Below are 13,845 nucleotides of genomic sequence, written 5' to 3' on the forward strand. Positions count from 1 at the left end.
AGTAGATTAAAAAATAAAGAAATTTGTGAATCAACGTGTATAATTTTTCAAGGAAAAAAGAAGTTAACTATGCAACATGGTTTATCGGCCGCGTGTCAACATGCCATATATGTTGAAATGCTCTGAGTCACACATTTTAATGACGTTATTAGAATACCATATCAAAATTAAGCAGAATAAACTGCTCATATGTTCTTAAAGGCTGAGTCAACAATGTAAACTAATATATTGGTCTTCCTAAAGGCCGAGTCGACCAACGAAGATCCAAATAGTTCTGATTCCTTGTAACGGACGGATGGGTCGACGTTTGCTATGTTGATTGTCGCAAACCAACAATCGTTTCTCCCCCAAACGCCATGTGATTTATGGAGATTGTTCTGATTGTTCCTCAATCGCTACTAGAAGTTCACTATTCTATTTTGAATAATAGATCAGATTTGTGTTGAGAGCATTGTAAAGCCTGTTTACTCTTTTTATGCAGATTCATCAGTCTCCCGAAGTTCATGGTATTTGGTCATTTTAATGATGAAAATAGATCTAAAATAAAGCGGTAAAAATGGCATATATCTCAAGTAAGAATATATATATAATTTCTATAACTTTGTCCTATATATAGCTAGGCTAGCCTAAAAATAAAAATATATATAATTAAAAAAAAGCATGTAGAACAGGATGCAGCCCAGAAACAATAATTAGAATTTATCTGCAAAATATATACAATAATATGTTATACATATATATGTAAAGTTCATTTGTGCTTCCTTAAAATTACAAAAAATATATGAGAGCAAAAAAAAGGACACTTTTTATCCGGTATACAACACTATATATATATATATACAACATTTTGGGAAGGGAATTCGAATTCACAACCTCATGGTTGAACGTATATGTCAATTATCGCTGAGCTATGCTCACTTGACCTACAACCCTAATATTTGAAAGATAAAAAAAAATGTGTAATTATAGTGGTGTAAATTAGGGAGTTGGAATTAGGGCTCCAAGCTGCATGCATGGAAAAATCAATGGAAGAATAAGGCAGTGTGATGATTGCTTAATGATGATGAAAAATGTTAGAAAATTTTGAGTTGATGAGAGAGAAAGGTAAACTAAAAAGCCTAACATAATGTGGTTCCTTGCTAATGCTATAAAGTATATAATATATAATAATTGAGAGCAAATAAGAGTCACCATGCAAATGCATTACTTTTGTTTTCATATATATAATAAGAATAAAGATTCTCTTTTTGGTCTAGAAAATTTAAAGCAACAATAATAATATATAAAGCACTACTCCACTTTCACTCTCCTTGTAAAAGTTGAATCAAACTTATAAACCCTGTCTCTAACAAATCTCTCTCTTTTTCTTTTTAAGACAAGACGTAGCCAAAGAGGCCAATATGTTTCTCAGAGAGAATTAAAGACGGTGACAATTTTCAAAATAAACCCACCATCATACAACTCACACACATAACCAAGGGTTTTCCACTAAGGCCAAAATAGTAAATATACAGAAAATTATCAATTCATCATCCTTTTCCTTTAGTCAACAGAGTAGTAGGTATCTTCATTAATTTATTCTACATTTTGTTATATTTATAACTATTTTTCCAAGCTTTTGTTATTGCAATTTTGTCTTAACTATGTTAGATTTGTTTGTAATTAGCTGATATGATGAGCTGAATTAATGGGCAAAAAGAAATAAAAAGAAGTTAGCAATCAGTCATAGAAAAAGACTCGTTTATCATTTTTTTGGTGCAATAAATAGTTAAAGCATTTGAGGTATCCAAAGGATTCAAAATCTTTTAGTGACATATAAAACCTAGTTTTTCAAATTATTCTCCTTTATTAATTTTTCCTCTATTTTCTTAAGAAAGATTTGTTTGCTAACTGCTTAAGGTTTCTTCTTGGGCTTTCTGTAAACGGGAGCCCAAGTCTTGCTTGTATATTATTTGGACCCATTTAATACAGCTTGGGCTTTCATGACAGGTGGCACAGATATTTACATAACTAGTCTATTTGTAGCTGCTATTTACCAAAATAGAACTGTTCAAAAAAAAAAATAAATTATAATAATAACCAAAATAGAAGTCTAAATAAAATTCTCAAACTACTTATATGAATAACACGTAATAAAATTACCCTTCAACTAATGACAAAGTTTGCACATAAATCGACACTTCTCTCTCCGGGATTTTTTCTCTTTCTTTTTAATGTCTATTCTTTTTTCATGTTAAGTTGTTAATAACACAGTCAATCTAAATTTCAAACATTCTCATACTTTACGGCATTATTCTATATATATATTGATGGCATAAAAAAATTCCCTGAGATAATTGTGGCAAATTTCACCTATCATTCAATTTTTGTTAATCTACCTGACAATCTCAACAGAAATCTAAGTTTCGTATAAATTTAAATTTAATCGATACACAAAAATAATAGCTTTGTCAAAACTTAGAATTTCAAAAAAGAAAGAAAAAAGTACTAGTATTATTTTCCACGGATGAAATTTTTGTTGTACTCTGATGATATTATGTAATATTACAATATCTCAAAATTAATTGGAGGAGAGGGGAGGAGTGACTCATATATCTTATAAAGATTTCTTAATTAATCTTTTTTTTTTGGTGGAATCCTTAACCAAGAATAATAATTTTTTTTTCCTAAAAAATTGGGAAACTCGATAAATATGCAGATATCTAGAAATATCTTTGAGCAAATCAAGTAATTTAAATTATTAATGATGGGTTTAGTTGATATTTATAAAACAGAAATTTAAAAAGACTTACGAAACCATGACATATCAGAACTTCCTCGCGACAAATCTGGAGAGTTAAACTCATAGCATAAAGTAATAAAATTATAAAAATATGGCTAAATTAATTACCAACAAAAGAAAAAAAAAACCCTAAACTTCGTCTTTAAAAAAATATCTCCGTTTGGTTTAAAAAATCCTGATTGAGCAGTAAGTTGAAAACTTTGAAAAGCTAGGAGTATTTTTTATAAACAAATCTTTTGTTAATTTAGCCTAAAAATATTTTTGTTTTCAGATGTCATTTCCATTACATTTTTCTCAGCACAAAATGGATCTCTCTGAAATTATTATTATTATTATTTTAAATGACATAAGTGAAAATGCAACCTGAAACTTTATTATTTCTCCCTTCCCCCCTATTTATTTCATATTTGGACTACTGTTATAATGATTTAAGAAAAATAGTGCTTAAATACAGATTGTCTTGTTCTTAATCTTCCACGGCTTAATTAAAATATACTTTTGGGTATCGTAATTTGTCGTTTTCCACAAATGGTCTCGATTCTCCTCCTTTCAAATTTAAATGCCGACTACAATCTTTTTTCTACATCCACTACCCATCGATGTGACGGAACGCGTCTTTTCCTTTTTTTTTTTCTTTATATATATATATATATATTTAACTTTAACACAGAAGCGTATACTTTTTTAGCATGTGAAACATTAATTGGCTTTACATAATATCCCCTCGAAAAGATTAAAGAAAGACCAGTTTGATATATTAACAAATATTTCCATAAATTGTTACTCATTTCATTTACGAACTCCAATTAGAAAAAAAAAAAATTCATAGGCACAATCTAAGTTGAGGAACAAAATGGGAGTGAAGAAAGAAGGGAAAAAATAAGAAAATGGTAATTAGGTATTGAGAAATGAAATTCAGAGCCAGAGCGCACCGGCCTGTTTGAGTATAGGAACCAAATCGCCGGAAATATGAGTGGCCATGAGTGTATCGAGACCCCCAAAGAAGGTTCCCCCAATAAAGAGGGCCGGCAATTGCAATTGGGCACCGCCGGCGCCTGCGCCGCGTATCGCCTCCAATTCCGTGAGGACGCGGAGTTCGTCTTGGTCGTCGACCTCGTAGACGGCGGGGTTGGCGCCGAGGCCGAGGAGGAGGCGCTTGACGACGTGGGTCATGCAGCAACCTTTTCTGGCGAACACGATGGCCGCAGTCTCGGAGACGAACGCACTCACATGGCTCATGGGTGGGGCGGAAGCGGAGGATGATCTGCTTGTGGTGGGTAATGCGAATAATGAGGCCTTATCATTATTGGTTTGAATTCTTTGGCTTTGCCACGACCGATAAGGAATGGCTTGGTGCATGGTGGGAAATGGAAATGAAATCGGATTTGGAATTGGAACTGAAACTGAAATTGAAGTGGAAGGAAGCTAGGTGATATGGAGATTATATATAAATGGAGAGATTGAGAGATTTAAGAGATTGGTTGGTACTTGGTCCATGGTCGGGGTGGGGGCGTCAACGGCAGTTAGGCACCAAAAAGGAAGCTTACGCGGTGCTTGCACTGCTGGGGTGCGTCTGACGTTTACTATGTGTCATTATTATCATTATTTTTTCCTTTGCCTACGTTCCCTTTACGTGTGTCTTCTTTTGCATTTTGACTTTTACCTTATGCACCCCAAGTCAAAATTCGGGGTTAAATTTGATTTTAAAATTTAAGTGACGATAAGTAAATTTTTATAGAATTAAAAAGAGACGTGGGTGATGGGGAATATATATATATATATAAAGGAAATGGTGAATTCAAAAAAAGAGACGAAGGTGCGGAGAGGTGGAGATGGGGAAAAAGACAAGAAAATGTGAAGGTCAGGTCAGCAGATGGCGCGTCAGCATTGAGGGGGGCCCGCCACGTGGAAAGCAAAGAGCTCGTATTTACACCTCTTTCATCTCGTCGGCGGACCAACATCAGCCACCCACCCTATCTCTGTCCGCCGTGTCAAAAGGATAATGACAGACGTGTCCTCCATGACCTCATCATGACGTGTCCCCCTCTCCATTATTCAACTTTTAAATTCGTTTCAATATATACACAACTGCCACCTCACCTCGATCGCCGTCCAATCCCACGCCACGCCCCCGTCCTCCATTCAAATTATGTAAATAATCAATTAATGACGAGATCAATTGGTGGAAGACACAAATCGATCCTACAGTACATGGACTGTATCAAATTTTCGTATTCGGAAAAAGAGAAAGGGAAGTGGTCAAGGAAGGAATAAGATTGGCAAAAAGATTGAGGTAGAAATTGGGGAATAATTGTCTCTATTTTGTGCCACGTGGCGCCTCGGGTAAATGAAAAGGGTCATTATATATATATATATATATTAAAAGAGGGGTGTGACGTCAGATTCCATTCAGCTTAAGAAAAAAGAAACCAATATGCCGGCGAGGGCCATACATGATGAATCGATGATGATACAACTAATCTCCAAAAGCCAAATAAATGATGGGTCTACTGGTGAAATAGTATATGAAGAAGTTGAATATAATATTTTGTTTTGGGGTCAAAAAGTCGTAAGATGTTGCTTCCACCGTCCGGTTTGGCATTTATTAAAAAAATCAGCGAGATTGTGCAACAGGGTTTTAGAATAATGCTACGTTCAAACCAGTTCCACCACAAGGAGAGGAGATGATTATTAATATAACAGAAATGTGGGGGAGAAAATCAATAATTTAGAGATAGAGAAGAGAGGGGCAGAAAATCAACACGGTATCAACATTTAAAATGTTGCATGAAATCCGCCGCTAATGGAACAGTGATTTTAGATATATGGTTCGTAATGAGTCTGTGTGTTTGTCTCGTTGAATGACACACAAGTCCTTCTCTCCTATACAAGCCGGTGTTCTTTAATAAATGCTAAACCCTAAAGCTCGTGCGTTTGACTTTACTATTTTAACCTTTAAATCTATTTTTTTAATTTTCTTAAATTTTATTATAGTGTTGGCTAAGGATCCCACGTTAAAAACAAAAGAGAGTTTATAATAGATATGGGCTACTCGACCTCTTTGAGATAGAATCCCATGAATTTGATAATGTTAACATGAGATTTTTGAATAATGTTCCAGTCTTATGGTAATTTCGGTTTCGGCCAGAATATCAATTGATTTCTCAACTAAATTGATCTTAGCCCAAGTTCTGTATAACTCCATTCGACCCATTAAATCCAATCTAAAGGTCCAATAAAAGACACTTGCATTATTTTGAAATTGATGTCTTTAATTTTAATTTGGGGATAATTTATAATTACTACTAAATTTAATAAAATATGATTTTGTCACTCAAAATTTATGGTTCTACACTAATTTGTCGTTTGGTTCCTAGTAAATTGTTATTTTGTGTAATTCATCTTTGGATTCCAACATCCAACTTTTTTATTGAAAATATATCTCATCCTATCTTCTTAATTATTCTTTAATAAGTAAAATAACATGACTTAATTATGGTTATTGAGACATGTAAAATAAGAAATTGTCATGGCTAAGGTATGTTATTGAGTGGCTGAATAGGTGAAAAAATAAACAATTACGTACTTCTTCCTTTCAAAGCGTGTGGCCCAATGACCATTTGACACGTATAGTAAATATTTATGGAGAAAAAAATGATGGCAACAAGTTTTATAAACATAAATTATATGTCAAATGACTATTGGAGTACATGCCTCAACAGCAGGGCAGGTGATCAGTAATGCTTACAAAATAAAAATAATAAATAATGACTAGAATAATTATTTTCAGTTCATTAATTAAAATACCAAAATATTGTTTTTAAAATTAAAAAATAATTAAAAATCAAATAGATATTTTGAGAATTGGGAAGATGAAAACGAAATTTAAACATAAAAATATGTGATCGATATTTAATGATTTATATATTTATTGAGTGGCGGGTATATTTTTAGTGACTATACTATGTACGGAGTTAAAGAGGAATACTTCTTCTAATTTCCGTGAAAGTTTCCCAATGCAATTGAGAGAGTTTCCTGAAAGTTTCGGTTTGGTATTTTATTATTTAATTAAGAAATTCCACTGTGAAAGATAATAAATTAATTTAATAAAGAAAACATACCATTACCAAAAAGTTAAATCATTTATTAGGTTAAGGAATTCGTTATTTGCAGTGAGTTACGAAATTTCCCCAACCAAGACTTGATTATTCTACTTGATTTCTTTTTCCGACTCTAAAAATATATAAGAGAGCATCAAATCTACTAATCTAATCGCCTGAATTTAATGCTACTACTTAACTAATTAGTTTTGCAATAATTAATACTAAGAATTAAGTTCAGACCTCTCTACCAATAAAGTTTGACAACTGAAATGAAAGAATTTATAATAATAATGTATCACTTTGCAATATGAATTTTTATCCAATTTTTCATATTAAACCCTTGACATTTTTTTTTTTTGAATTTGATTCTTTTTGTTTTTTTAAGGAGAAACCATTTCATTGAAAGGGCATGTGAGAAACATACAAAAGAAGAGGCTATATAAAAGCACTCCAATTAAGCAAAATGGTAGATAAATTATAATTACAAAAAATGATGGGATTTTGAGGACCAAGTTGATGTCAAGACTATAATATCCTCCCAAAGTTGAGCAGAAGAGCGAGATTTGTCCAAAAAAAAATCGGTTGTTTCTTTCTAGCCAAACACTCTAAAGAACAGCACTAATACCATTTTTCCAAAGAATGGATCTACTGCTTTCAGATAAAGGGTAGAGAGTCTCGGTGAGGAAAAACTCAATACGCCCCGGAAGAGCATAGGAAAGATTGAAAGACGAAAAGAGATTATTCCACAATGTAGCTATGAAAGAGCAATGAAGCAGCAAATGATCTAATGTTTCGCCCGAACAATTGCACAAAACGCACCAGTTTGGACTGATATTCAGATATGGAAATCTAATCTGCATCTTATCAAATGTGTTGATACCAGGATGGAAGATGCACCATAGAAAAAACTTGTATTTTTTAGGAAGGTATAAACTCCACAGCTTAACAAAGGTAGTAGAAATTGGAGCAAAGGAAGGCTCAGCAAGCTTGGATTTTATGGACTTTATTGAAAAAATACCGTCTCTTGAGTGAAGCCAGAAAGGTCTGTCGAGACCATTAGAATCAGAAGGCCGGAAATCTGCTCTCTGTCAAACTCTTCGAGGGTGGGGGTTCCAAGAAGAATGAACCCAAGCATCGGACATCTCAGAGCAAAAAAAGGAGACTGTGTAAGGTATAAAGGGTCATCTCCTGTCCAATTGTGATACCAGAAGAGGGTGTCCCTCCCATTACCCACCAATTTATTCGTGGAGCTATTGTAAAAATCAATGCACTTGGGGATATGGAGCCAAGGAGATTTGTTTGAATTTGATTCTTGATCCCTTTCTATTTCATTCTTATTTAGAAATTAAAAATCCTACTTTTGAAAAGGTTTTTGTTTTCCAAAAAAAAAAAAATGTAATAACATATTTTACGATGACAGAAAAGATAAAAGTAAAAAGAACTAAATATAGTAGCAACATATTATTTGTTAATTTATTTCGAATTTAAAAAACTACTTACGTCTTTCTAAAAACAAAATGAATGCATAATTCTTTTTTCAAAAAGTTATGAAAGTATAAAATAAAACGTTTGGTAAAATTTAGGAAGAGACGGAAAAGAAAAAGAGGGCAAGAAAAAGGAAAAAAAAAAGTGAAAATAATATAAAGATACAAACAAAACAAAATAAGAAGAAAATATAATTGAAAAACAACAAATAGTGAAGAAAAAAATGAGTGATAACAATCCTAGAAATTATCACAAATTAAACCTATTAGCATTGAACTTTTTTTTATTAAGTTCAACATTATATACAGATTGAATTCGAAGATATATACTTAACTTAACGTTAAGGTCATATTCAGTTTGATAATAAAATTTTTGATACCATAAGCTATTTACTATTGCTTGAATAAAGAAGGCAGAAAATTATTTGTGATTAAATTAATAAATTAAGTGGGCCTCTATATACCACACCATAAAATTATTGGACAAGTGAGCATGGCCCAAATGACACAGCCTTCATTTTGCTTATGAAATTATAATATATGATCCTAACTTTACCATCCTATTTATAAATCTCTTCCAATTCAAATATTTGAAACTAAAGTTTTTGCCTTTTAAAAGAGTGGTATCTAGTGATTTTTTTTAAAGAAAAAACATCATGTTTATATCAGTTTGATCTATAAGATTTTTAAATCATATCATTTAAACTTCAAATTTTAAAAACGCATCGTTACTTTTTGGTTAGAAATAGAAAGCTACCTAAACATTGCTTTGTTAATTTATTTTTTTCTTAATTATTCATAGGATATTTGACTCACAGATTTGAAATTACATTTATATATAACTCATATAGAAGTCATCAAATTAGTAAATTATCTACACCAAATAAACTCATTTCCCCACGACCCCAAACTCCGTAAACCAAATATTTATTAAAACTATACAAATACATACTTTAATTATGAAAAATGCATTCGACACAAAACCATGTTTAAAACGTATATCTCTTTGTACTCCCACGATCGATAATATAATTATATTATCGAATTCTATCTAAAAAGTCCTTCGCACTTAATATCCCATGTTTTTAAATAGGTATACATTCTAGTTTCCAATAATCCACTCCCAAACCAAATGTAGAAATTGTTCACAGAGAAACACCATGAATTATTTGCTTTTAATTTAATGACTATGTTACCACTGGTGGTCGGTGATGGTGTAGTGGGTTTATGGTCAAACTGGGATACCCATTTCCCTTCTCCCATTTGAAGATGAGTCTCCACAGCATGTCATACACACTTATGTGAGAGATAAGACAAAGATTAAGTTAAGGATAGACCTCGACCAGAGACCTTGCTCCCATTTCACAGACTATCTTAAAGCTGGAGAAGCCTGCTGCCAGAAAGAGGGTCTCCCATTCCTTGAAATCTCTTTCTTTCCCAGTGGTGGTGACCATCATTAACATGTCAAGCCACAGCTGCACTTCTGTTAGCTCCTTGTCCCCTTCTCGGCTACCCACCACCACTTCTAGCACTATCAATTTCCCACCCTCTGCTTTACTCGGAATTGCTTCTCTGCACTTTTTCAAGATTTTTATGCTATCCTCGTCCTTCCAATCATGTAGAATCCACTAAAGTAGCAGAAATTTAGTGTTAAAAAGTTTCGTGGCTTTTATTTTATTTTATTGGACCACTTGCAAAAGAATAATAAACCACTTTTCAATTTGGTAAAAAAATAGTGAACTTTGGAGGCCCAAACAATGTATGTGAAAGAAAAGTCTAATATACCTAGTAAGCAGGTCCGAACAATGATATAGTTGATATACCATTTATATGTGTATACTTGATTCATATACCTGATACGAATGTTGATATAGCGATATATTACTCTTTACTATGTGTTAAGAAAAGCACTGATAAGAACGCGAGACAGAGATATGATATGGCACGAACACGATGACACACTATTTTCTAAAAATTTAGGACACTGACACATCAGTTGTCAAGGACACGTTTATTAAAATATACAAAATTTTTTTAGGTATATATCACTTTTAAGGAAATTCAATTATTCAATAAGTTTATGCATTTTCATACTTAAAAAAAATTAGTTTTATGTATTTTATTCTCAAAATTTATTATTTTGTCCTATGTTATTATTTATGTCTATTTCTTATGCATAACAAGTGTTTGAAATGTGCCTCTATAATAAGTGTTGAATCCATATTAACTTTGTATACAATTAGTGTGTGACACACATCTATTGAGTTAACAAATGTCTGATATATGTCCAATAAGTATCCAACCTAGACACGTTACCAAATTGGAGTGTCCGTACTTCTTAGACTATGTAACTAGATTCTCTGATCGAATTGTGTTGTATTATTTAAAGATTTTAGATAAAATACTTCATCTTTTATTTAGGAATAATTTTTTATAAAAATCTTACAACCGTGGAACCAAAATGGAACATAAATCAAATATACCTTGAGTAGAACTGCATGAGCTTTGGGAATCCGTTGGAACATGTCTCCCCAACAAACCGCAAGTTTTGAGTTCCTTGCAAGCCGTCAACCACATGCGGGAGATCAAACACAGTGCAGGCCATGCGCGGGAACGCAGCCGCAATGGCCTTTCCCATGGCTCCCGAGCCGCCCCCGACATCGACCGACGACTTCAATCCCTCAAAAACACTACCACATTCTCTAACCACCACATCACCAACCAGCTAGAATCACTCACCATCGTCTCATGAAACAGCCTCCCAAATGGGGCTTCCCCACCAACATAATCCCATATCGTCTCACCATTCCCCATCTCAAATGGAGTAACATCATCACTTCCAAACCAACCGCTCAAAGAATCCCACGGACCCGATAGAGCTTGATCGAGCATGAGAAGCAACAAGGGAGTGGCAGCTCCTTGAGGCTCATTTTTGAGGAGAAGACGAGAGAGCGGTGTGAGAATGTACTTGATTTCTTCCTTGTTATCTTTGTCGTTGTTGGTGGCATAGAGAAAGTCGGAGTGGACGAGAAGCCGCATAAGGCGACCAAGGCATTGAGCTTTGGTGGGTCTGACATAGAGGGCGGAAACAAGGTCGGAGAGACTCATGGGTCCACCATGGTTATGGATGACATCAAATATGCCCAATTGAACTGCACATTTTAGTGACAAAGAATCCATAAATTTGAATATGTACTTCCAAACATGAGCTTGAGGTTCAACAAGGTTTGCTTCCATTTCTTCCTCTCAGATCTTTAAGGTTTTTCTGTAAACGATTTGACACCAAATGTTGCTTATAAAGGCAACGTAAATGGGAGTTGTTAATATATATATTCAAATTTGTCCTTTTTCAGCAAAATGTATGAAGATTATGGGAGTGATCATTAGCCTACATTATTGTCTATACTTAATCGTTTTTTAATAAAAATTTTCAATTGATAAATAGTGCATGCCAGATCATGGGCATTTTCTTTTTTTTTTTAGTATTAAGTAAATCACTTTAGTTCTCCCTTTTGTTCCGTTAAAAAAGTAATTCAGTTTATTGCCTTAGTAATAAGAAAAAAAAAACAACTAATATAAATAAATGAATAAAGAAAGAAACTTTCGCTTTGTAAAGAAAATAAGACCTACAATTGGTAGGTTGCCAATTTGGCTAACGTGGACATGTTTTTATTTTTAAGCTCCCCTTTTAACACCATTAAATATTTGATAATTAAAATAAAAAAGAAAAATAAAATTTTAAAAAATTAAAAAATATAATGAGTTGTCATTAAGGAGAAAGTTCCTCCTTAATAGCCTAGTTTTTTCCTTTATTTTTAAAGTAGATAAAGTGTTAGACAAAAATGTGTCACTCACCAAGTAAAGAACCATTTCAAACTCTAATGATTATGAACATTGGACGAACCCAAAATTTTGTTTTTGAGTGATCAAGTTTCAATTATACATACAATGAGAGCAAATTAAAGGTTGTGGGACAAATCGTTCGATGAATATATAGATTAGATTAGTTAATGGTTAAGGGCATAAGTAACATTATGATCTATATATCACATGTTTTGAGTTTCATATTTTTGCCATTCTAATGGTATATTGTTATATTTAAAAAATAATAATAATTTATAACTGAATAGAATAATTACGAATCTGAGGTATATCAATATTCATAGAGATCAAACGTTGGTTTGATTTTTTTTTTCCTTTTAAACTTTGGTAGCGTGTCAATATTTATAGATTTTATCTCAAAATCAATTAATGATTAAAGTAGTCCATGTCTATTATAAATATTTATAATATTTTTTTTTCTAATGTAAGATCCTTAACATGTATAATAAACTTCAAATAATATTAAAATAATTATTTAAACAGGTAATTAATTACATTTTAAAAAATAGTTTGTCAAATGGAAGACAATTTTTGTAAACCATTTCTTAGAGAAGTAATAATTTGCTCCGATGGACTTTGTCTGTATATATATATGGGTTCCATGTAGAGACAGACCCACGGCCTAATAGAGTCATGAAGAAAGGTATGTAAGACATGTTCGAAATTATTTTAATACAAATTTAAGTCTAACATAAAATTCTAATACTGTTTATATTAGGTGAGAGTTCTATAATACTTTCCAAAGTTGGTTTGATTTTAGTGTAATAGAACGAACGTACGCAAATTTATTTACCAAAATATACTCTTAATTGTAATTAAATTACTTGGGATTTATCTTTTGATTTATTTCAATCAATAAAATTTTCATTTTCTTTTTAACTTTCCATTAATCGGGAGAAAATACCTAGAGTTGAAGGTGATTTCTCACTGATCACGTGACAATTCCTGATAAGATAACAATGAAGAATCAACCTAGAAAATAATACGTGGGAGGATTCTTTCCTTAGGTCCCATCTCTAAGCCCGAGCTGACTTTTCTCTCACCTCAGTCGCTTGGAATGCAAGCCGAGTCGAGTTACCATCTTTCACTTCGGCAACCTGATTCACCAGTTGTGTCGATCAAAGGACACTCCATTAGGAATGACTCTCCGACATATTCCACGACAACATGCCGTGATTTCCAAAACGCCAAGGAGTTGTTGGAAGCCTGTCAAACGTCCTGTCGAAAGCTCTGCCTATAAATAGAGACCTCCCATCTAATTCCCAGGTACACGAAATTACACTCTCTCAAATATAACTCAGACCACTCACTAACTTGCACGACGGAGCTATTTTCTACTTTTCAGGTTTCTCCTACACTTTTCAGCTACTCATCTCATCGATCAATCCAGCTTCTGACTGAGTTGAGCTTACACAGATTTGGTCAAATTGTTGATCAAACAATCAATGTGTATGAGGTAGCTTGTGAAAGTAGGTTTAAGTTGTTAGAATATTATTAACTTTTTTGTTCATGTCCAAATTTGAGTGAATAATAAATTTCAAAAAATTATCAATTTGAATATAATTCGACGGTTAAGATATCGATGGACAAAATA

At 32.9% G+C, this 13,845-nt stretch overlaps 2 pseudogenes; both read right to left on the reverse strand.

Moving 5' to 3' along the window:
• Nucleotides 1–3,515: 3,515 nt before the first annotated feature.
• On the reverse strand, nt 3,516–4,281 carry LOC148212664 (glutaredoxin-C9 pseudogene; annotated as a pseudogene).
• A 5,258-nt stretch (nt 4,282–9,539) lies between these two features.
• On the reverse strand, nt 9,540–11,606 carry LOC148212665 (trans-resveratrol di-O-methyltransferase pseudogene; annotated as a pseudogene).
• Nucleotides 11,607–13,845: the final 2,239 nt, after the last annotated feature.

Source organism: Momordica charantia, assembly GCF_013281855.1.
Source record: "Momordica charantia cultivar OHB3-1 chromosome 2 unlocalized genomic scaffold, Mcharantia_2.0 BLBB01000002.1, whole genome shotgun sequence".
NCBI classification, from domain to species: Eukaryota; Viridiplantae; Streptophyta; class Magnoliopsida; order Cucurbitales; family Cucurbitaceae; genus Momordica; species Momordica charantia.